Consider the following 25006-nt stretch of genomic DNA (forward strand, 5'->3'; position numbering starts at 1 on the left):
GGGTCGTACTTACACTGTTGGGCAGGGGGGTACGCTCCTTGCATTCGCGGGTGGGGGTACGGGTCGTACTTACACTGTTGGGGTGGGGGGTACGCTCCTTGCATTCGTGGGTGGGGGTACGGGTCGTACTTACACTGTTGGGCTGGGGGGTACGCTCCTTGCATTCGTGGGTGGGGGTTCGAGTCGTACTTACACTGTTGGCATGGGGGGTACGCTCCATGCATTCGTGGGTGGGGGTACGGGTCGTACTTACACTGTTGGGCAGGGGGGTACGCTCCTTGCATACGCGGGTGGGGGTACGGGTCGTACTTTCACTGTTGGGGTGGGGGGTACGCTCCTTGCATACGGGGTGGGGGTAGGGTCCGTACATATCCGTCCCCACGCTATGTGATGTTTGTGCGGCCCGTACCCAGGCCTTTGCCACGTGGGTGCGATCCGTCCCGCCATTGTTGGGGTGACGTGTGTGGGCGTGGTCCGACTCGTACCCACGCTCTTCAGGCGTGGGTACGGGACGTACCTGTCTGGTTGTGTTGCCGGTTCGCGTGGTGACGGACTTCCGTTGTGGCGGTCGCTGGATTATCAGGACACGCCCCCACCCCCTCGTGGTGACCAGGGCATGGGAGTCAGGTATGTCCAGGCCATGTGTAGTGTGTCACTCATGTGGTTGTTTTGTGGCCTGCCCTGGTAGTGCCACCCCCACCCCACCCCACTTTCCCCCCTCCCTTAGTTATTCTGACCTTCTGCGGCGTCTGCGTCGTAACCTGTAGAGGAGGTGGACTGCTATGAGGGCAGGGATGACTCGTAGGTTCGGGTCCATGTCTGTCCGTCACGTACTGGTCCTCCTTGTTCGCGTCGTCGTCTGTCCGTCGCGTACTGGTGGTCCTTGTTCGCGTCGTCCTGATTTCCCGGCAGTTTTTGGCTGCCGCAAAATATTCACCGTGCGGGGTGACGTCGGTGCGAATCGTGATTCCTGGGTCGTGAATGGCTGGCTGCGTGCGTCCCGACGTCAGGTCGGCGCTTTCCCGGATCGCATTGGTAGGTGTTTTTTGTTCGGTCGGTCTTTTTTACGATTCGTACGGTAATGGTGTACCCGTGCGAATCGTAATTCCATGTTTGTATATTTTGACGACCGGGTACGCGTCGGACGGAGAATATGCTCCGTCCGACGGTTCGTACCCGGTTTTTACCGGATTGTGATCGGCACCTTAATGTCGGATCGGCTGAGGGGGCTGAACCTCTGTGGGAAGCAATGAAGCCCACCATAAGGGGTGTCAACATTTCCTTCTGCTCGGCAGCTCACAGAGCGCGCAAGGAGCCCCTTCTAAAATCTGAGGCCAATATTATAGAACTGGAAAGTTGCAGTAGGGGAGACGGGGGTGGTCAGGTCCATCGACAATTATTGCTAGCACAACAGGCGTATGCAGATCTTTTGTTGGATGAGGCCCACCTGGCTTGCCTGTTGACCCATAGTGGGGTTTACCAGTAGGGGGATAAGTCCAGTAAGCTGCTCCACAAGCTGTGTCAGGGGGTATTATACCCCCAGGACCTCCCTAGTATTGCCGGCCCAGATAGGGAGTCCCTCACGGATCCCTCTGAAATTGCCGAAAGCTTTGCCACATATTATGCAGAGCGAAAGGCCCCCAGAGAGTGGCTACATGAGGACGTGATAGGCCGCTTTCTTGACGATCTTCCGCCTAAGGCTTTATCTAGTGAGGCACGTGCGGAGCTGGATCTCCCACTCATGGAGGTGTAGCTGGGTGCCGCCCTAGCGGATCTAAACTCTGGGAAGGCCCCAGGTCCGAATGGTTTTCCATGTGAATATTTTAAAAAGTGCTTTTTGCAGCTAGGGCCCCATTATCTTAGAGTGGTAGATGAGGCCAGGGAGTGGGGTTGTCTTCCTCGCGACTGGAGACACGCGGAGGTGGTGGTGTTTCACAAGCCTTGCCGACCCCCTGACCAACATGCTTCATATTGCCCTATCTCTCTACTGAATGTGGAGGCAAAAATCTTGGCCAAGGCTTTGGCCAATCACCTTCGGTCCCATATAACTACCTTAGTGCATCCCGATCAGGCTGGTTTTATGCCTCAGAGAGCAACACGTCACAATATTCGCTGAGCGCATTTTGCCCTCGCGGCCATTCAGGGGTTGGATGAACAAGCAGAGTTGCTACTGGCGGACATGGATAGGGCATATGATTACCTTAGTTGGGTATATTTATTCGCGCTTCGGTGCCAGCTGAATATTGGCCCACGATTCTTGTCCTACCTACATTGCTTTACACTGACCTCACCGCGTCAGTGAGCGTTGCTGGTTCTACTTCCTCAATATTTTCAATTGGGCGGGGCACCAGGTAGGGCTGCCCTTTGTCACCATACTTGTTTGCGTTGGCTATGGGACCCCTGGCTGCTTGGGTGCGAATTGATGCACAGTTGACTGACTTTGAGTGGGCGCATGAACTTTCGGACCGTATTGCGCTGTAAGCTGTCGACGTGCTAATCTTTCTTACCAATGTGAATAGGACGGGACCGAGATTGCTTCGCATCATGCATATCTTCGGGGAGTCGTCTGGATTGTATATGAACCCCCAAAAGTCCACTCTGTGGGTCCTTGGGGATGCTGCGGATCTGGGCTCCTGGGCCTCATCGGTTCGGGTGACTGCAGGGGGGGATGACGTATCTGGGAGTATTCTTGTCAGATTCACTTAGCATGTCTTGGGACAGAAATCTGGCCCCAGTATGGGAATGTGTACGGGAGGATCTTAAGACCTGGTCCCATATGCCCTTGTCCATTTATGGTAGATCAGCCATTTTCAAGATGGTCTCGCTCCCCCATTCACTATATCACCTGCAAAATTACCTCTATCCGATTCCTTCCAGATGGTTGCGGCAGGCTAATGCAGCCTTGGGACAGTTTTTGCGGGTCGGTGGAGTGGCCAGAGTTGCGTTACGGGGTGTTTAGCCAAAATATCGAGTTTTAAATTTCGACCTACAATAATATTGTGTTTTTAATATCGTAGGTACAGAATATCGAAGTCAAGAATATCGATGGACAGAATATCGATCCCAAGGTAAGTAATATCGAAGTTAATAATATCGAAGTAATTAATATCGATGTAAGTAATATCGTAAGTAAAAATTTCGATGTCAATAATATCGATATTTATTTAGTGTAATGTCATTTAATATGTATTTTATTTGTATGTTAAAGATTATTGTAATGTATTTTAATACATTTAAAAATAAATGTTTAGAGATTAATAATTATTTTAAATTTAATTTAGCGTTTTAGTATCAGAGCGGGTTGTGGGTTTATAGGGGAATAGGGTGGGAAGTAATTTAATTATAATTAATGAATTAATATGTATTGTTTAATTGGTATTTATGATTAATTAATTGTTAATTAATTAATAATTGGTAATTAATTGATTAATTAATTGTTAATTAATTATTAAATGTAAAACTATTTTATTAATTGGTTAATTACATACATTATAATTAGTTTATTATTAATATTTATTTATTGGTATTGGTAAATAATTAATTGTTAATTAGTAATTATTGGTGATTTAATTTTATTAAGTGATTAATTGATAATTAAATTAATTATGTGAATTTTTATGTGTAGTGGGTTGTGGGTTTATAGGGGAATAGGGTGGGAAGTAATGTAATTATAATTAATGAATTAATATGTATTGTTTAATTGGTATTTATGATTAATTAATTGGAAATTAATTAATAATTGGTAATTAATCTGATTAATAGACTAACTCATTTTTAATTAGTAATTAATTGTAAAATTATTTTATTATTTGGTTAATTATATACATTAAAATGAGTTTATTAATTATATTTATTTATTGTTATAGTTAATTAATTAATTGTTAATTAGTAATTAATTGGTGATTTAATTTTATTGAGTGATTAATTCATAATTAAATTAATTATGTGAATTTTTATGTGTAGTGGGTTGTGGGTTTATAGGGGAATAGGGTGGGATGTAATTAAAATAAAATAAATAATGATATATTTTATTTATTTGTAATTATTATTAATTAATTGTTATTAGTTAGTTAAATATAGTAAATATAAATAATTGATTATTGTATTTTATTTGTTGTTATTGCTAATTAATGTATTGTTAATTAATAATTAATAGGTGAATATTTGTAATTTCGTAGTTAATATGTATTAATTAGTCAATTAATAACTATATTAATTATAAAGAATGTATTATTAATTGTAAATAAGAGATAAATTGATATTTAAATCTATTGTGTATTTTGTATGTGTAGTGTGTTGTGTGTTAAAGGGGGAATAGTGTGGGATGTAATTTAAATTTATTTATTTAAATATTTATTTTACATAATTGGTATTTAATAATATATATTTTTTTAAAACATTGTTAACATGCATTTTTTTTTATAAGAAATTATTGAATTGGTTATAATGTTCATAGAATTACTATGCTATCTAGTGCTTTCCCAACTGTTTTACTATCTGGAGTGGGAATAGTAATTTTTACCCCTACGCTATCCAGAGCTTTCCCTACTGTTGCACTCTCTGGAGTTGGAATAGTAATTTTTACCCCTACGCTATCCAGCGCTTTCCCTACTGTTGCACTCTTTGGAGTTGGAATAGTAATTTTTACCCCTACGCTATCCAACCTTTTCTCTACTGTTGCACTGTCTGGAGTGGGAATAGTAAATTTTACCCTTACGCTATCCAACACTTTCCCTACTATTGCACTCTCTGGAGTTGGAATAGTAAGTTTTACCCTTACGCTATCCAACACTTTCCCTACTATTGCATTCTCTGGAGTGGGAATAGTAAATTTTACCCTTACGCTATCCAACACTTTCCCTACTATTGCACTCTCTGGAGTTGGAATAGTAATTTTTACCCCTACGCTATACAACGTTTTCCCTACTGTTGCACTCTTTGGAGTTGGAATAGTTATTTTTACCCCTACGCTATCCAACGTTTTCTCTACTGTTGCACTGTCTGGAGTGGGAATAGTAATTTTTACCCTTACGCTATCCAACACTTTCCCTACTATTGCACTCTCTGGAGTGGGAATAGTAAATTTTACCCTTACGCAATCCAACACTTTCCCTACTATTGCACTCTCTGGAGTGGGAATAGTAATTTTTACCCCTACGCTATCCAACGTTTTCCCTACTGTTGCACTCTTTGGAGTTGGAATAGTTATTTGTACCCCTACGCTATCCAACGTTTTCCCTACTGTTGCACTGTCTGGAGTGGGAATAGTAATTTTTACCCTTACGCTATCCAACACTTTCCCTACTATTGCACTCTCTGGAGTTGGAATAGTAATTTTTACCACTACGCTATACAACGTTTTCCCTACTGTTGCACTCTTTGGAGTTGGAATAGTTATTTTTACCCCTACGCTATCCAACGTTTTCTCTACTGTTGCACTGTCTGGAGTGGGAATAGTAATTTTTACCCTTACGCTATCCAACACTTTCCCTACTGTTGCACTCTCTGGAGTTGGAATAGTAATTTTTACCCCTACGCTATCCAACGCTTTCCCTACTGTTGCACTCTTTGGAGTTGGAATAGTAATTTTTACCCCTACGCTATCCAATGTTTTCCCTACTGTTGCACTCTCGGGAGTTGGAATAGTTATTTTTACCCCTACGCTATCCAACATTTTCCTTACTGTTGTTTTTGTTGAAGTTGGACTAGTAGTTTTATTGTGTCTGATATTTAATATGTTTTGTAATATTTTAGCTATTGTAATATATAATTAATAATAAAAATTATTCAAATTAAAAATATTGATTATTATTTGCTATATGTAATTATTTAATATTTATTAATGTTATTGTTTTATGTGTATAGATGTACTGGTAATTTAAATAAATATTTAATAATTTATATGTTACAGAAATTATTATTAAAAGTAAATATTAAGTAAGTGTATATATTATATATTATATATATATGTTTAATTAAAGTTTCATTTAATTATATATATTTATTATAAATGTTACATATTATAAAATATATTTAATTATGTTTCTTTGATTTATAAGTATTATTTGGTTTATTTTACATATATTTTTAAACTAAAAAAAACCCGATATTTTTGAATTACGATATTTTTGACATCGATATTAAATTATCGATATTTTTGTACTTACCATGTTGTAGATAGGATGTCGATATTCTTGACCACGATATTTTTGTTGCGATATTTTTGTAGGTCGAATTTTTGTCTTTCGAAATTATGTCATACAACCGCGTTACGAATGTGTTTCCAATCTGCTTACTGCGGGGGGCTGGCGACTTCCGACATTCTGTTGTACTATATGGCCTCGCACCTGCTTGTCGTAAATGAATGGTGATACGGGGAAAGGGCCAATCCTACTTATGCAGTTGAGCGGTGGTGTATGGGGGATTCCACTTTGCATACTATACTATACTCTGCAGCGCTGCGCAACTCTTTGCTGTCAGTTACGAGGGTCATTTTTCAAATTTGGAGGCAGGCCCTTTGGAAGATGGGGTGGTGGAGTAGGCTGACGAGGGAGACTCCCCTCTAGAACAATGGGTGATTGCCACAGTTGGCTACTCTATCTGGGTTTCGTGGCTGGGACAGTATTAGTATCTCTACCCTGGGGGATGTAATGCGGGGACCGGTCCTAAAGTCCTTTCAGGATCTACAGCGGGACTTTCAAATGCCAAAAACCCAATTTTATAGATATCTTCAGTTCCGGCATGCTGTCTTCCCTAGCTTGGAGGGGTTAGAATCGCTTGCTGAGTTTAGTCTGATTGAGGCGAAGGTGTTTATGGTAGATCTCCAAAACCATAAGATTTCTAAAATCTACCAATCCCTGATTACCCATTGCTCCTCCACACTACAGAAGCTCAGAGAGGCCTGGGAGGGCGATGTTGGCCTGCTGGAGGGGGAGGACTGGACAGAGGCACTGGCCTCCCCATGGGGGGCTGCAATAGCAGTACGCTTGCACCTTATCCAGTTCAAGGGCCAGATTCACAGGGTGCAGAGTCTTGAGATGCTTTTACATACTAGCAGTACCGCAGGAATACTTCTTATCGGCACTGCCTCTCGATAGAACCCTTTCACAAATTTTACAGGTGACTTTCGTGGCATTCACCTTTTTTTGCCCTTCAGGAAATGTAAAAAACTTCCACACCACCGATGTAGGTCTCTGAGGACGTGGAGGTTCAGGAACAAATTCTTCCTCTGAAGGATGGTCAGATTCTTGTGCTGGCTGCTGTCCTGAAGCCATTGTGTCCTCAATTTGGAAAATATCACAAAAGAAATGATCCATAAAAAGTTCTTCTCAGCTGAGAGATGTGTCTCCAAAGAAGCTCTAAGAAGAATGATTGAAATGGGTGGGGTCCTTCAATAGTTAGAATGGGAAATGTTATGAACCAATCAAATCTTTTTTTTTCAGGTCACATGGGGTCCGCACACCATGCGCACAGGCAGCACGCACCCAACACAACTGCGCGAAATTGCATTTAAAAGTAATATGAGTTTATTAAAAGTAAAAATATATTATTTTTATGATTAGCTTAGATAATGTCTTGCCCTAATATGTATATTAAATACATATATATATCATTTTAGACATTAAAAAATTTCACGGGAGTTGCGCACCCACCGTGTTGAACACGTAAATGACGTCACGCGGAAGCACACGACCGTTGCATAAAGTAATGCGCATGTGTCGCGTATGCGTCTGGAGTCGCGTACTGGTCACAAAGCGATCGTGCACGAAAATACGCACCCGTCGCACACCCTACGTGGATCCTTCTCAACAATCCTAAAATGGCAGCTAGGTTCCGCGCAGTGATCGAGAAAGGTACGCTTTGGGTGCATGACTCCCCCAAAAAAATTGAAAAAAAAAACATAGGGAAAATATTATAAATATATTAAAATTAAAATAAAAAACAAATAAAAATCATTATTTGAGTTTCAATATTTTGAAAAATATTTTTTTTCCATTTATATTAAAAATATATAATGTAATTTAAAAAATAAAGAATGAAAAAATAAATAGTTAAAAAAATGTACAAAATCAGTATTAAAAAAATAAATATAACTATTATTACATTTAAAAATTGTCATTTAAAAAACCTTTGAAATTCACTGAAAAAACAATTGGTTACAGACAAGTTATAGTTAGAAATTAGCATTTAAAAAACCTTAAATATTCACTGAAAAAGCCATAGGTTTCAGGGCTGTTATAGTTAGCTGGACATTTCACTCGTACAAAACCATTGAAATTCCTCCGTTATAGTTAGTTCTACTAACTATAACTCGCACGCCCGCAATCCACTGCTGATGATGTCACATATTACATCATTAATGACATGGTCACTGACATCACTGAGCGACTCGGACACTATTGTTTTGACCGGAGAAGCACAAATGAGGGCCGGTATCTCTGCTGGACTTTGTCTGACAGAGAAAGTGCCTGCTGACAATGGGTTGTAAGTTGGGGATCCATTGGCAGGGGTGGGCAGGGACCTCCTGTTGGTGTTCGCAGGCCGTGACAGATACTTCAACTGTTTTGAGGTATAGGGTGGGGGGCTGTTGGGTTGTTTTTGTTCTCTGATTGCTCTATTCTATACTAGTACAAAGTCACCATATGCACATCACACACCTTTCTATGCACCTGTAATTACCGCTAGGGCTTCCTATGGCAGCCCCATCAGGTAGACAACGGGTTCCCTCTGGTACCCTTCAGATAGTAAGCTAGAACGTCAGGGGAGCGTTGGATAAAATCAAACGAGGGGCTATACCCTTGCAGGCTAAAAGGGCTCAAGCTGACATTCTCATGTTACAAGAGACGCACTTTATGGGGCCGAAGGCATTGTGCTTACAACGCTATGGATACATCCAGACGTTCTACTCTGGGTTTATAAGGGGGTCCCGGGGGGTGGCAATCCTGATCAACCGCAGGGTTCCCTACAGACATGTCTAAATGTGGGCTGACACCCAGGGGAGGTATTTGTTTCTTCATGGCACTGTTTGTGGGGATTGTATGCTACTGGGATGTGTCTATGCCCCCCCGCCACTCTCCTGGGGCTTGGTAGAGCGGCTCATGACTTTGTGGGCGGATATGACGGATGGCTTGTCTGTGGTCGGGGGGACTGGAATGATGTAATGGAAGTGGCCAGAGATCGATGGAGGCCCGGGGAATGCTCGGATGTTCACCAGCCCACTAAACTACACTCCATGGTGATGGGGCTTGATTGGGTAGAACCTTGGCATCGGCTACACGGGAATGAGTAGGGATACACACATCTCTTGGCAGTTCATGATTCCTATTCCTGGCTAGATTATCTATTTGTACCTTGAGTGGCGGCTGGCAGGGTGGGAGAGGCTGACATCCTCCCACGGGGTCTATCAGATCACTCGCCAGTAGCCCTTACGTTGCAGGTGGCCCGGCGTGACAGCCTTTCTGATGGCACCTTTCGGTCTGGAACTTACAGAAGGAGGAATATAGGGCACATATAGAGAGTGCTATCAACCGCTACTTGACATTTAGGTGCCAATTCCGATCCGGTAAAAACCGGGTACGAACCGTCGGACGGAGCCTTTTCTCCGTCCGACTCGTACCCGGTGCGAAATCCATCCGAAAATGCAAGTACGATTCATACGGAAACACCATTTCCGTACGATTCGAACAAAACACCGACCGAACAGAAACTAAACACAATTCCGATCCTGAAAGGAGCCGACGTGACGTCGGTACGCATCCAGCCTACGTTTCACGAACCAGGAAGTACGATTCGAACCGACGTCATCCCGCACGGAAAATATTTACCGGCTGCCAAAAACTGCCGGGAAATCAGGACGACACACGCAAGGAGCAGCTGGACGCGACGAACAGACATGGACCCGAACCTACGTGCCATCCCTGCCCTCCTAGCAGTCCACCTGGCGTACAGGAACCGACGCAGACGCCGCAGAAGGTCAGCACAACAACCAGGGGCAAAGGGGGGGGCAGGGGCAGGACACACAACACCAACACATGGTACCAAATCACACATGGCCTGGACATACCTGACCATCAGGGCCTGGTCACTTCCAGGGGGTGGGGGCGAGGCCAGCAACGCAAGCGTCCGCCACAACGGAAGTGGATGGTCACGCGAACCGGTACGTACCCTACCCAGGCCGCAAGAGCGTGGGTACGGAACGTACCACGCGTCCCCCTACGTCACTCCAACAATAGCGGTACGGCCCGTACCCACGTCAGAAAGGCCTTGGTACAGCTCGTACCAGCATTGCTGGGGTCATGTAGGGGTACGCGTGGTACGACCCGTAGCCACGCCCCCAAGGCCTGTGTACGGTGCGGACCCCACGGCCCCGCAACAATGGTGGGACGCACCGTACCCACCCACCAAAGGCATGGGTACGGCCCGTACCCAGGCACGCAGAGCGTGGGCAGGGGTATGTACGGACCGTACCCCCACCCGTGGAAGTACGGCCCGTACCCCCACCCGTGCATGTACGCCCCGAACCCCCACTCGTGTATGTACGCCCCGAACCCCCACCCGTGTATGTACGCCCCGAACCACCACCCGTGTATGTACGCACCCAAGCGCCACCCGTGTATGTACGCCCCGAACCCCCACCCCACCCTGGTATGTACGCCCCGAACCCCCAGCCGTGTATGTACGCACCAAACCCCCACCCGTGTATGTACGCACCTAACACCCACCCCAGCCGTGTATGTACGCACCGAACCACCACCCGTGTATGTACGGACCGAACCCCCACCCCAGCAGAGTATGTACGCCCCGAACCACCACCCGTGTATGTACGCACCAAACCCCCACCCGTGTATGTACGCACCTAACACCCACCCCAGCAGAGTATGTACGCACCAAACCCCCACCCCAGCCGTGTATGTACGCACCAAACCCCCACCCGTGTATGTACGCACCAAACCACCACACCAGCCGTGTATGTACGCACCAAACCCCCACCCCAGCCGTGTATGTACGCACCGAACCACCACCCGTGTATGTACGCACCGAACCCCCACCCCAGCAGAGTATGTACGCCCGAACCCCCACCCGTGTATGTACGGACCGAACCCCCACCCCAGCCGTGTATGTACGCACCAAACCACCACCCGTGTATGTACGCCCCCGAACCCCCCCCAGCCGTGTATGTACGCACCGAACCACCAGCCGTGTATGTACGCACCAAACCCCCACCCGTGTATGTACGCACCTAACACCCACCCCAGCAGAGTATGTACGCACCGAACCACCAGCCGTGTATGTACGCACCAAACTCCCACCCGTGTATGTACGCACCTAACACCCACCCCAGCCGTGTATGTACGCACCGAACCACCAGCCGTGTATGTACGGACCGAACCCCCACCCCAGCAGAGTATGTACGCCCCGAACCCCCACCCGTGTATGTACGGACCGAACCCCCACCCCAGCCGTGTATGTACGCACCAAACCACCACCCGTGTATGTACGCCCCCGAACCCCCCCCAGCCGTGTATGTACGCACCGAACCACCAGCCGTGTATGTACGCACCAAACCCCCACCCGTGTATGTACGCACCTAACACCCACCCCAGCAGAGTATGTACGCACCGAACCACCAGCCGTGTATGTACGCACCAAACTCCCACCCGTGTATGTACGCACCTAACACCCACCCCAGCCGTGTATGTACGCACCGAACCACCACCCGTGTATGTACGGACCGAACCCCCACCCCAGCAGAGTATGTACGCCCCGAACCCCCACCCGTGTATGTACGGACCGAACCCCCACCCCAGCCGTGTATGTACGCACCAAACCACCACCCGTGTATGTACGCCCCCGAACCCCCCCCACCCGTGTATGTACGCCCCCGAACCCCCCCCAGCCATGTATGTACGCACCGAACCACCACCCGTGTATGTACGGACCGAACCCCCACCCCAGCAGAGTATGTACGCCCCGAACCCCCACCCGTGTATGTACGGACCGAACCCCCACCCCAGCCGTGTATGTACGCACCGAACCACCAGCCGTGTATGTACGCCCCCGAACCCCCCCCACCCGTGTATGTACGCCCCCGAACCCCCCCCAGCCGTGTATGTACGCACCGAACCACCAGCCGTGTATGTACGCACCAAACCCCCACCCGTGTATGTACGCACCTAACACCCACCCCAGCAGAGTATGTACGCACCGAACCACCAGCCGTGTATGTACGGACCGAACCCCCACCCCAGCAGAGTATGTACGCCCCGAACCCCCACCCGTGTATGTACGGACCGAACCCCCACCCGTGTATGTACGCACCCAACCCCCACCCGTGCATGTACGCACCGAACCTGCTATAAGAATGGGGTGTGCAAAACACCCCCAGCAGTGCCCAGACACAGGAGGGGTGGGTGCAGGGTCCTCCCAGCAGTGCCCAGACACAGGAGGGGTGTGTGCCTATCACTCCCAGCAGTGCCCAGACACAGGAGGGGTGTGTACCTATCACTCCCAGCAGTGCCCAGACATCGGACAATATACCCCATCAACAAGTTCAGTGACCTACAAGGGTGATACCCCAGATGCAGGCGGAGCCATCGCTGAGCCAGCATGGCTATATTGAAAGGCAACCCTCACACATCCAGGAAATGTAGACACAGCACAGCACAGCATTTGGGAGACACCCTGCAGGAAAAATGGCCTGGGCCACAGAGGATGGAACACACCTTGGGACAATGTCACCATACAGTGAGAGCAAACATGACCAAATACCATTTGCAGAGACCTTTGTGATGGCACGCAGATGGCAGGGTACACCCCATGAGCAGCACACTCCAACATTTCACAGACCCCTAACACATTATCACCACCCCAACGCAGGGAGCACCAGCACCAACAGCAAGTCCAGGAAAGCATCAGTGTGCAAAACAAAAAGAAAAGGCTTTATTCAGCAGGAAAATATATCAGAGAAAATGTCCACTATGTACAAGGGCCATGGGCCAGCCCAGCAGCAATGTCCGGGGGGGGGGGGTACACATCGGGACGTGTGTCCCCTAGCTTGCCTGCACAGTTCACAAGTCCATTTCATCCACAGAAGAGGGGGCATCAGGGGGGAGGGTGGAAACAGGCACCGCAGGGACAGGAGGGGAAAGGGTAGGTGTTGTGGGTGCAGGGAGGGATGATTCTGCCACAGGGGGGGTGCCAGCGCCAAAGGTGGAGGACAGAATGGCGCTGCACACGTCGGCAAGTTCCCCCAGCGACTCCCCCGTACCCAAACCAACCACAGGCCCCAAGGAGGGGGGGGGGGCAAAGGGATGGGTCGCAGCGCCACTGGGGGAGGGTGTGGACAGGGTGGGGGACTCAACTCCCCTGGCCGGGTCCCGCCTCCACCGCTTGCGGGGTGGTGTCATCCTGGGGCTGGGGGGCACACTCGCAGTGGATGATGCTGTCACTGACTGTTGGCCAGGAGAGCTAAGGGGAGTGGATTTGGAGGGAGTGGGTTGTGTGGAATGCGGACTCCCACTGTGGCTGCGTGTTCTACGTTTCTCCCCCGACCCAGTGGGTGTGCCTTCCTCACCCTGTGTGTGCGTGACAGGAGGTGTGCGCTTCGCCTTCCCTGGTGGTGTGGTGCCTGTGTCTGTTGGGGTGCGTGCACGCTGACGTCTGGATGTGCGTGGGACAGGCACGGGAGTGGGAATTGTGGATGGGGCAGGGGTAGGGGGTGTTACGCAGCGCTGCAGGAGATCCAGTGCTGCAGTCAGTGTGGAGTCTATGGACCTCAGCAACTGCCGTTGGTCAGACTGCGCAGCCGACATGCCCTCCATGTATGCCTCCATCTGGGTCAGCACCTGGGTGTGGGCATGGAGGACATTTAGCATCGCAGTCTGACCAACCTGCAACTGCCTCAGGATGTCCACAGACTCCGCACTCACCGCAGCAGTGGTGACAGGGGCAGGGGGTGCGGTGCCTGGCAGGAAGGAGACATGTGGGGACCGAGCACGGAGGGAAGGGCCACGAGCATGTGGGAGGCCGGTGATGGAACCTGAGGTGGCGGGGGGATGTGGAGGGCTGCCATCAGCTGGGGGGGCAGACTCCGCCACCTCTGGGAGCTCAGCCTCGGACCCGTCTGCGTCATAGTCTGTGTTGGCAGTCAACAGGTCCTCCGCCTCACTCCCTTCGGCCTCCGTGCCACTCCATGTGCCAGACAGGACAGCACTGCTGGTACTGGTGCTCAATCTCTCCTCCCGGTCCGTGCTAGTGTCTCCTTCCGTGTCCCCCGGCGATGCTGTGGGCAAGGTGAAGAGACAGGAGAAAATCAGACACCTGTACACTTATGTCACATGAGTCAAATATACATAGGTCACATTGCATAGCCTGAAAAGCAACAGGAGTAACACCTACAAAACAATGTACACATGTAGGCCATGGAACACACAGTTTTTCTACCCACCATGCCACTGAGACACAATGGAGATCATGACACAACAGCAAATCACTGCACCTGAAATTTTAGAGAGGAGTCAGCCTCTGGGGACAAATGTGCACAGCACCTGCACCACACTGCGTCGTCAAAAAGGGATGAGCATGAATCATATCCATTTACTCTTGCCGCATGCTGCAAAGGCAATACATGAAACCAGGCCACACATGACAGGGTCACTGCACCTTGAGCGTATGTCCAGTCAAACATCACACACAGGCTAAACCCAGCAAGGAGGATGAAGCTTCTGACATGTAGGCCTTGTACGCACAAACCACCCACACCTGAGACAATCTCATTGAGACGGAGGAAGTATGTACACCTCTTACTCTGGGATGGAAACACATGGCCTCCACTAATTCATGACTGTACACACACAGCCCCTGGTGGCCATGTCCACACATCATTGACAGGCAAACATCATCAGATTGTCTCAACAACACACACAGGTAATGCCCACTATGAGTATGCACAAGCAAAATGGGTCCCCCTGTACAGTGGACACATGTAGCAACCTGTAGGTCCTAACAGTTGAGCCCAGGGTACAATGCCACCCTACGCAACCCATGGCAAAGACACAGTGAATGGCCATATTGTTGGATGACGCACATGATACCTAGGAAGAGGTGCCCCAGGGCACAGTAGTGCCCACACTCCTCCATGGTCCAGGATGGACATGACTGCAAATTAAGCAACCGTCCCTGCACTTAGCAGGCCTCCCACTCAGGCACATCATGTCAGAGGGCACACAATTGGACATGCATGCTGGAAGGCTGTACATTTTGGAGACACACCCCTATGTCGTGATTCACAATCAGTGCCAAGTGACATGGACACCACAATGACTGAAATTGGCCATGGCACACGCAAGGTCCCCATACCTGTGGCACATCACCCCCACACATGATGCTGATAGCATAGGGCACCTGCATGAACTGCCTGCCTAAATAACCGTGTGCAAGAGTGGCGACAGACCATGGAACACATTGCAAGGAGGGGAAGGGAGGGAGTGAGAACAGCACTGTGCTACTTTGTGGAGAAGTTGACGCACTGCACAATCAAACCCTGGCAGTGTATCCATGCAACTGCACACTTACATTGGCTGGGGACACACACCTGACACACATGTACCTACCCCCTTCCTGCTGCTGCCTCTCCTGTAGGCGCCTGTCCATATCGGGGAAGACCACCGCCAGCACACGCTTCTGGATGTGGGTCAGACGACGGCGGCCACGGTTCTTACGGCTCTCAGGTGAGTCCCCCAGCAGGAGCCGTGCAATCCTCCTCGTCCAGCACCGGATGTCCTGCCAGCGTTTCCTCACCTGAGACAGGCTCCGCCTCCGACCCTCTGTACCCCTCACGGCACTGACGGCTTCCCTCCAGATCTCCCCCTTGGCAATGGCGCCTACCTGTGAGGATGCAAAAGAGAGAATACATTAATCCACATGAGCAAAGACACAGAGACACACATATAGAACAATCCTCATTATGAACAGGCCATGGTATGCATGCAACTAATTCCACCTTTGTCATAGGGACATTATCCACTGTGGAAGGCCAAATGCACTACGTGCCAGTGGAAGCACACGGGTGGCATGAGGGGTACCACACACTCACTGACCAGGGATCACACTGTGCCTCACAGGCTACACCAGGATTATGTACAGCACCTCACAGCAGTCACCTGCCCCAGCACACTGATGCTACCTCAGCAGAGTACACAGACACACACAGGTACAGGACAATCACATGGCATTGCCAACTGCGGGTACACACCTCACTCTGCCCATGTGCCAGTAGACGGGGGTGTCACAGGTGTGGGGCTGGCTCAGCACGGCATGCACACAGCACTGCTCCCTGCTCACATCCGATGGCCAGGCCATATCCATCCCTCATGCTGCTTGTGTGCAACACTCCCCATATGCACTCACCCACATGACAGGGGACTAACACACACACCAATGTGCAGGGGACGAACACGGCCTTTGGACACTCACAGCACAGGTACACTGAACAAACACACATCCATGGGTACTGACACCTGTCACACTGGGGGGAACACAGGATCACATCAGGACTGTGGAAACAACATCCCCAGGAGGAGTATGCAGGCAGAATGTGGCATGCACCTTGCATTCATTGTCACAGTAGGCACTATGCAAGTGAGGAGTGCACACAGGAAACACAGCATGCTCTGCATGGGTGACATGAGGCCTTCCACACCCTGGGACCCACTCCAAACAACAGTGCATGTCTGTCACACATGGACACAATGCCAGAAGTCACTGTCACACAAAAGGGGCACAGTCTAAGCTAGTGGAGTCTGCACTCACCTGAACCCCTGGTCGACCATACAGGCTCTGGAACTGTGGGAGGATCACATCTATCAGGGCAAGGTTCTCCTCCTGGGTGAATGGCTGTGACCTCTCCACAGTCCTGGACATGGTGCCAGAGGAATCACTATCAGCAGCAGTGGTAATGGATGAATGGATGTGCAGGCAAGTGCTCTCTCATGGGACCTGGCTGCCTTATATATGCCTGGCTGGCCTGTTCATGTATAGGAGTACAGATTGATTGGTCAGTCACATTAGCATCCTACGTTTCATCCAATCCCTTCAAACCTACCCCAGTGTGTGGCTTTGCATGGTTTCAGTTTTGATAATGATGTCAAGTCAACATCCACATTGCAACAATGTAGATGCTTTCAAACTGACTTCTGCTGTGCACCTGGTGCTCAAATTCAAAAATTTAACTCAGTCTCCATGGCAACCATCAGGCATTTAGGCCCTTATACTTGTCCCTCATGTGTCCCCTATGTGTTTTCATACATTTACACACAGGTACGGTGCGTTCCACGCCCTAGGCACCCCACAAGCAGTGATACCGACCGTACATGCGCTTGTACGGTCCGGATCACAATATGGGCGCTGGCGTATGCGTACGCCACAGTAGTACGGACTGTACACGCGCTTGTACGGTCCGTACTACTGTGGCGTACGCATACGCCAGCGCCCATATTGTGATCCGGACCGCACAAGCGCGTGTACAGTCCGTACTACTGTGGCGTACGCATACGCCAGCGCCCTTATTGTGATCCGGACCGTACAAGCGCGTGTACAGTCCGTACTACTGTGGCGTACGCATACGCCAGCGCCCATATTGTGATCCGGACCGCACAAGCGCGTGTACAGTCCGTACTACTGTGGCGTACGCATACGCCAGCGCCCATATTGTGATCCGGACCGCACAAGCGCGTGTACAGTCCGTACTACTGTGGCGTACGCATACGCCAGCGGCAATATTGGCCCAGGGACCCTATACACGCGCTCCGAGCGTATGTACGGTGCGTATAACAACTGTCAGTGGTGACAGGCGGCACACAGACAGGAATGGAGCGGACAGGTATTGCCAAGGGTGGACACAAATGCATTGTCTGTGCAATACCACCTGTGTGTGACACAGGTGTGTCAGGATGTGATGTGGCACTTTACCCCTGAGGTGTGGGCAAAGCACATGTACGATGAGCTGTGTACACATGTCGTGTGTGATGGTGCGCATTGTACCACACATCCCCTGCACTCCTTTGACATGTGTGCATGTCGTACACACTAGTGGAGCCATGAGTCACTTGCATGTCCCAGTCACGGACACCCGCACCTGTCCCCTGATGCCAGGTACACGGAATATTACATATGACACGTGTATGGCTGCGTTGCATGCTGCAACCATGTCATGTGTGTGGCATGTCTTTCCATGATTTTGCTGTAGGTGTGTGGTTCAATGCGTCAGCAGTTGCTGCTGCCAACATGTGTCTGTGTGTCGATGGGCATGGCACACTGTTCCGCACACCAGCCCACATATGTGATTTGCCATGAGGTGTGTATGTATCCAACTACACGGAGTATCAACACAAGTACATATCCACATGCTCCCTATGTATGTTCTGTCTCGACATGTACTCCTCAAAGGCAATGTGTGTGGCCTGTCCTATTCCTATGACATGTGACCAGTGCATATCGCATCCAACTACCTGTCTGTACCATACGCATACTACTTCTGCACATGTGTGGATGTCTGTGAATCCTGTGATGCGTGTGCATGTTCACTTACACTGGCCCACAGCTAGTCTCATGCCATGTCATCGTGATCTTGCCCCCCTCCGTTAGTGGCTGTCCCTTGGTAGGAGTGTAACCTGACTGGCGTACGTGTCCAGGAACTGGGGCACAGACCTGACTCACAACGTGGCATATGTGTATTGGCTGTGTAACATGTGCTCAGTGCATTGACGATGTTGTTGTACAGTGCTCACTCTTAGGTGTTCCTTCCATTTCACTGCAGGGCTCCGCCTCTCCCTCGACGTATGCCAGACATTGCTGCCCTGCATGAACGGGACTGTATACGCCGCTACAGATTCAGCCAACGGTTGATTGATGAGTTGACTGGCCGGCTGGAAGCACAACTCCTCCCGCGCCACAGGTATCCAAGTGCACTGACACCCAAGTTGAAGGTGATGGCAGCCCTACATTTCCTTGCCACGGGTACGTTCCAACATACCATTGCTGATGTCGGGGGCATGTCCCAGACGATGTTCAGCCGTGTTCTGCATGATTTCTTAGAGGCCATGTTGGTTCACCTGGATGAGTACATTAAATTCCCAAATCGTGAGCAGTTGACAGATGTCAAGCGTGAGTTCTATGCCCTGGGAGGGATGCCCCATGTCATTGGGTCCATAGATGGGACACATGTTGCGTTGGTACCACCACAGGCACAGGAGGTGGTGTATAGGAATCGCAAACATTATCACTCCATTAATGCCCTTGTGGTGTGTCTGTCCAACATGGTGATTTCACATGTCTGTGTTCGCTTTCCAGGATCAGCACACGATGCCTTCATCATGAGGCGTAGCAGGGTGCCAGAAATGATGCTGCAGCTGCGGAACGAGCGAGCATGTATTGTTGGTGGGTAGACTCTGGCAGTTCAGTGTTTGGCGTCATCTTCCAATCTCACTGCCTGTGCTGACACACTTCTGTCCATGATGTTTCCTTGTAGGGGACGCTGGCTATCCCAACATGCCATGGCTGATGACGCCTGTCCGCAACCCCAGCACGGCTGCCGAGCACCGCTACAACAACGCACATGGGCGGACCAGGAGAGTCATTGAGAGGACGTTTGGACTTCTGAAGAGCCGATTCCGGTGCCTCCACAAGACCGGCGGAGCACTCCCATATGCCCCGGTGAAGGTGTGCAAGATCATCATCGTCTGCTGCATGCTGCACAACATGGCAGTGGAGGAAGCTGTTCCACTCATACTGGATCAAGATGACCAGGACCATCCACCCGTGGAGGATGAAGGGCTTGGTGACGGGGCAAGTGATGTGGAGGAGGAGGAGGCTGTGGAGGACATGCGGAGTCGGCTCATACGCAACTTCTTTGCTTAGTGGTGAGTTCCAGTGTCTGAGTGTGCACGCATTGGGCCGTGTGTGGCATGTGTTGCAATGTGTGTGTCCATCTGCATGTCTGCCAAGTGAGTCAGTGGTGTGTATTGAAGTGTCACTCAAGTGATGGCGCAATGGAAGGATGTTGTCTGAGGGTCATCATTGTCACCTGTCATGTTAACAACATGATACGTGTTAAGTACATGCTTGCGGATGTGCTCCTTTGTGCTGAATCCTTGTGTGTCTCTCTTCCACAGGTCCATGTGCATGCTGTCTGCTGGTGGCATTGTTGTGCTCCTGCTACTCCTCATGAACACAGCGACATGTGCTGATTCAGCGTCACATGCACGGGCAAGTGTTGAAATCTCCTCAGGGTAAGGGATGCCTCACGTCGTTTTGGGTGTGTGAATTGTTTGTAGTCTGTGTGCACTTCTCCGGTTCATGTGTGTTCCATTTGCATACATGGTGATCCTACATGGGGAACATGACATGGGGCAGGCTTCACCTGGAGCCATGCTCAGACTTGGTGACTGTCATGTGGCAGGGGATTGGGGATTGTGATGAGGCCATCATTGTGTGTAACACTGGCCTCGGAAACATACAGGTTGCACCGGGTTGACATGGTGTGTGATTGCCCCATCAGGGCCTCAATGGTGTATAGCGGCCTCTCCGTGGCAGCAGGGGGTGTTTAGCTGTTATCCGTCACTTGTGTGCCAGGTCAATGGGATGCCAGCATCTGTGTTGCAATGGGGGGTGCCAGTGTTGCTCCCACATGTACATCCACATGACCTGTGTATGTGTTGACAGAGTATCATTGTCATTCCAACACACATGACTAATAAATTTGTCCCTCTGTCTCCAAGGTGCCTCTTCCCTGTCAATGGTGCCCTGTTGCCACTGTGCGTGCCGCAGGTCTGGCATAGTTTTCATAGGTGGTGCATATGTGTCTATGTGTAGAGTGACAAGATGCTAGGGGTTTGTCAGGGAGTGGGAACTGTATTATGCACAAGATGCACAGTTCCATCCACCTCAAGGCAAGAGAGACCATCCCCCAGGGCAACTACAACATCCGTGTCGAATCCTACCCTGCAGTCTAAGGACATGTGCCTCACGACTCCCATGGTACTTGTCCATATCCGGAGTGCATCTGCACAGCTCTGCTACTGCGTCGGGCAACCAGGCCACATCAACGTCCTAACGGGATGGGGGGAATGTTTCACAGCCAGCTGCAGGATGACCTTCTAGATCCACGCCCACACTCATGATGCAGCCCACAACCCCAACACAACCATGTGGCACAGTGATCCTAAACTGCATTCTGGCATCTCCATGCATCCAACCTTGGCCTAGCCACCATTCTCAACATCCGCCTGACGCAAGCATGCTGCACATTGTAGGGACACATGTCTAGACATACCTGGGAGCGGCAAGCCAGGTCACTCAACATGATCCCTGACCTCTGCGCATGACTGTTGCTCCCCTGAATGTGTCTGTAGCCACAGTTGTGCGGGAACCACTCAGCTGGTTGGGCCCAGCACAGGTGAGTTTGGTACTCCATGTCTGTATCAGATGAGACATTGGGACCCATGTGTGTCCTGGGCAAGACTGCGACCCCACGGTTTGGATGGTTGGAGTTAATTCTGAGATCAGGCATGCTTTGACTGTACGACACACACATGTATTGTAATAATGTAGAATCACGGCATCATCTTGTAAGTGTGATTAATTTATTTGTGGTGGGGTACGGGTTTGTGGGGATGACAAGAGGTGCACAGCGGGAGTGTAGAATCCAAAGTTCACTGGGGGAGTTGGTATCCTTGTCGTAGCAAAATGTCAGAGTCCATGCCACAGTCTTCGTCAACATAGGTCAGACAGTGACCAGCAAGTCCATGTGGCAGAGAATGTCATGTGCTGCTATTGGGCCAGAGGGCCAGGTGCCAGGCCAGGTGACCTGGGAGATGGTGATGTTCTGCTGACTCTCACAGTCTTTTTCGTGGACGACCCACCTTCCTGCGGGGACCCTCGGAAGCAGTCCGTGACGATGTCTGTGACGCTCCGTCGGATGAATCCTCCTCCTCCTGATCCCTCCCTGTGTCTGGTAATGGCCTTCGCCTGGTGCCACAGGGAGGGTTGCCCATGTTGTCGGCAATCCGACGGAGTACACCGGTCATTTGGGTTTGCACCGCCACGAGCTCAGCCTGTCTATCCTCCATCCTTCCTTGGTGTTGCAGTTGACAGGCATGTTGCTGGGACTGCAGGGTCTTCATCTCCTGGAGGGTCCCCTTGATGTCATTGAGGGTGGACGCAATCTGGTCCATGCCCCTGGTGTCACGCCGGTATGTATCCAGGATGTTGCTGACCTGGGACACTACCGGGTCCTGAGCTGCCTGGTCAGGTTCGCGCCTCCGCCGTCCTCCACTCCCGCCACCCCTGCCCACGTGCACCTGGCCTGCCGTTGTGGGTGCATCGGGTCTCCGGGACCCCTGAGGGATGGCATCTGCGTTGCCGCCTGCCTCCTCCTGGGTGCCCGGAGGACCGTGTCCCTCCTGGGCAGACTGGCTGGGTGGTCGTGTGCGGGCAGGGCTCCTGGACGTCTCCTGGGATGTGGCAGGAATGGGGGTGGTGGTTGGCACAGTTGTACCTGACGCAGGTGCTGCAGGTGGTTGGACACCAGAGGGGCCAGGTTGGTCTGGGTCATCCACGGAGTGGTGAGAGTCATCGCTGGCGGTGGGGTCATCATCCCGCGGAGCCTGGTCCTGTGTGACTTCCCCCCCAGTGTTGGGGGGTGTTCGTCGACGTTGACCTGTGTGTGAGAGAGACAATGTTAACAGTGTCACATGTGGCATCCATGTTGCATGCATTTCTGATTTGGCACTCTTCCTCTGGGTAGTTGGATCTGTCCTGCATTCCTCTCACAGTGCACTTGTGCATGGCTATGTCCCTTGGCCACAGCTGTCAGGGCTTTACGCATGTGTGAGACACTATCTTAGTTGATGCATCTATTTGGGTACACAGTCAGCAGTGTGGTGTGCGGGCGTAGCGAGCCATGCAGAGGCGCCTTACGTGTTGCACTGTACGTGGCCAAATGGTGTTTTGGCAAGGCAATTTGATGTTGCAGGTAGGGGACTGAAGCATTTGTGACAGGGTTCTTACCGACACGGTGGGTGGGTATACTGGGTGTGTGGTTAGGTCTGTGCCTGCAGCACGGATGGACTCGTGCACAGATTGACACATGGACCGGTCTTCATCTACGGAAGGGGGGGTTGAGGCACTGCCAGACCTGGTCTGCATGCACACAGTCCACCGGCTGACGAGTGGACATGGCCACACCACCCAAGGGTGATTTAGTCTCCCTGTGTCTCCCTTCCTCCCTCCCTCTGTCACCCTCCTCCCTCCCTCTGTCGGTCTCCCTCTGTCACCCTACTCCCTCCCTCTGTCTGTCTCCCTGTGTCCCCCCTCTGTCTCCTTCCCTCTCATTCCCCCTCTCCCTCCCTCTCTTTGTCACTCTCTGTCACCTCAGGCCAGCTTCCTGGGCACACACAGTTAGCCGGTCTTTGAATGGCCATTGGCTTGTTCATGTGAGTTAGTCCCTGTTCTCCGGGCACCCATTGGGCAGTGTGTCTGAGTGTAGGCTGCTGCTGTGGCGGTGTGTGCTGAGACTCTATCAGAGCGATGCATCTTCATTGTCTGCTGTTATGTGCAAATTGTGCCTTCAGACCCATGGCATCCTGCATGGCAGCCATCATTTGCAGGCAAGACAGTACTGTGTGGGTACACACAGTTTGTATGGCTGTGCCCTGGGCCATATGGGCTGAGGGCATTGTTGTGTGCTTGTGAGTTGCTCAATGTTAGTTTTGCTGCCCCCACTCCCAGCATCGACCACATCCTGTGTTGTGTTGGTGTTTTGTGTGGCCTGTGACTTGGCATGGCCCTGATTGATGCATGGGGCATGGAGGCGCCAGTGGCATGTGTGTGTTTGTGGAGTGTTGTTGTGTCCGGTGGTGGCTTGGGGGGGGGTGGCATGCATGATTGATTGTGTATGGCATCCCCCCCATGTGAGGTGAGTTGTTTGTGTACTCACCAGGGTCTGGGAGTCCTGGCAGTCCGTGTAGTCCCTCCACCGCCAGCGTGGACATCACCTTCTCCTCCCAGGGATGGTATTGTACCGGTCTGGGGGGCGGCCCTCCTCCAGTGATGTTCCCCTGGTTGTGATTGTCAGTCATCTTCCTCTTGACCGTCCTCCGCAGATCGTACCACCTGGATTGGCACTCGTGCCTGGTCCTTCTGGTTGTCCCAACAGCATTCACAGAATCGACGATCCTCTGCCACATGGCGGTTTTTTCGGATATGCTGGTCTGTCTGACCAATGTCCCAAAGAGCTGTGGCTCGACTCTGAGGATTTCGTCGACAAGGATCTCCAGCTCCTCCTTTGTGAACTTTGGATTCTTGGTGGTGGACATGGCGTGGGGTGTGGTTGTGGGGGTGTGGGTGTGGATGGCTGTGGGTGTGTGGGTGTGGTAGTGGAGGTGTGTGTGTGAATGTGATGAGGGGGTGTTTGTGTAGGTGGTTGTGTGAAGGTATGCAAGTGTGAGGTTCAAGTATGGTGGTGTGGGTCGTCTGTGGGCTCTGGCAGCAGTGGGTCTGTTGCAAAGGCTCATGGTTTGTGTGTGTGGTCCATTTTTATTGGTCCATTTGTGGGTGTGGCTGTGTTTGAAATTTGTGTGGGTGTGTTATGAGGAGTGATTGAGTTTTGGGCCTCTGTTTGGCAGTTTGGCAGTTGCAGGTGAGTGTATGTGATGTTTGTGGGGTTGTTGGGCCTGTTTGGTGGTGTGGGGAAACTCTACTTGACTCTCCTTGTGTAAATATGGTTTGTCCGGGTTCAGTACGTGTTTTTTTGGCGTCAGTACGGTCCGTACTTGCACTGGTGGGGGTGCGGTCCGTACATTCCCTGGTGGGGTGGTGGTTCGGTGCGTACATACACGGCTGGGGTGGGTGTTTGGTGCGTACATACACGGGTGGTGGTTCGGTGCGTACATACACGGCTGGGGGGGGTTCGGGGGCGTACATACACGGCTGGTGGTTAGGTGCGTACATA

This window comes from Triturus cristatus, chromosome 11, assembly GCF_964204655.1.
Source record: "Triturus cristatus chromosome 11, aTriCri1.1, whole genome shotgun sequence".
NCBI lineage: Eukaryota > Metazoa > Chordata > Amphibia > Caudata > Salamandridae > Triturus > Triturus cristatus.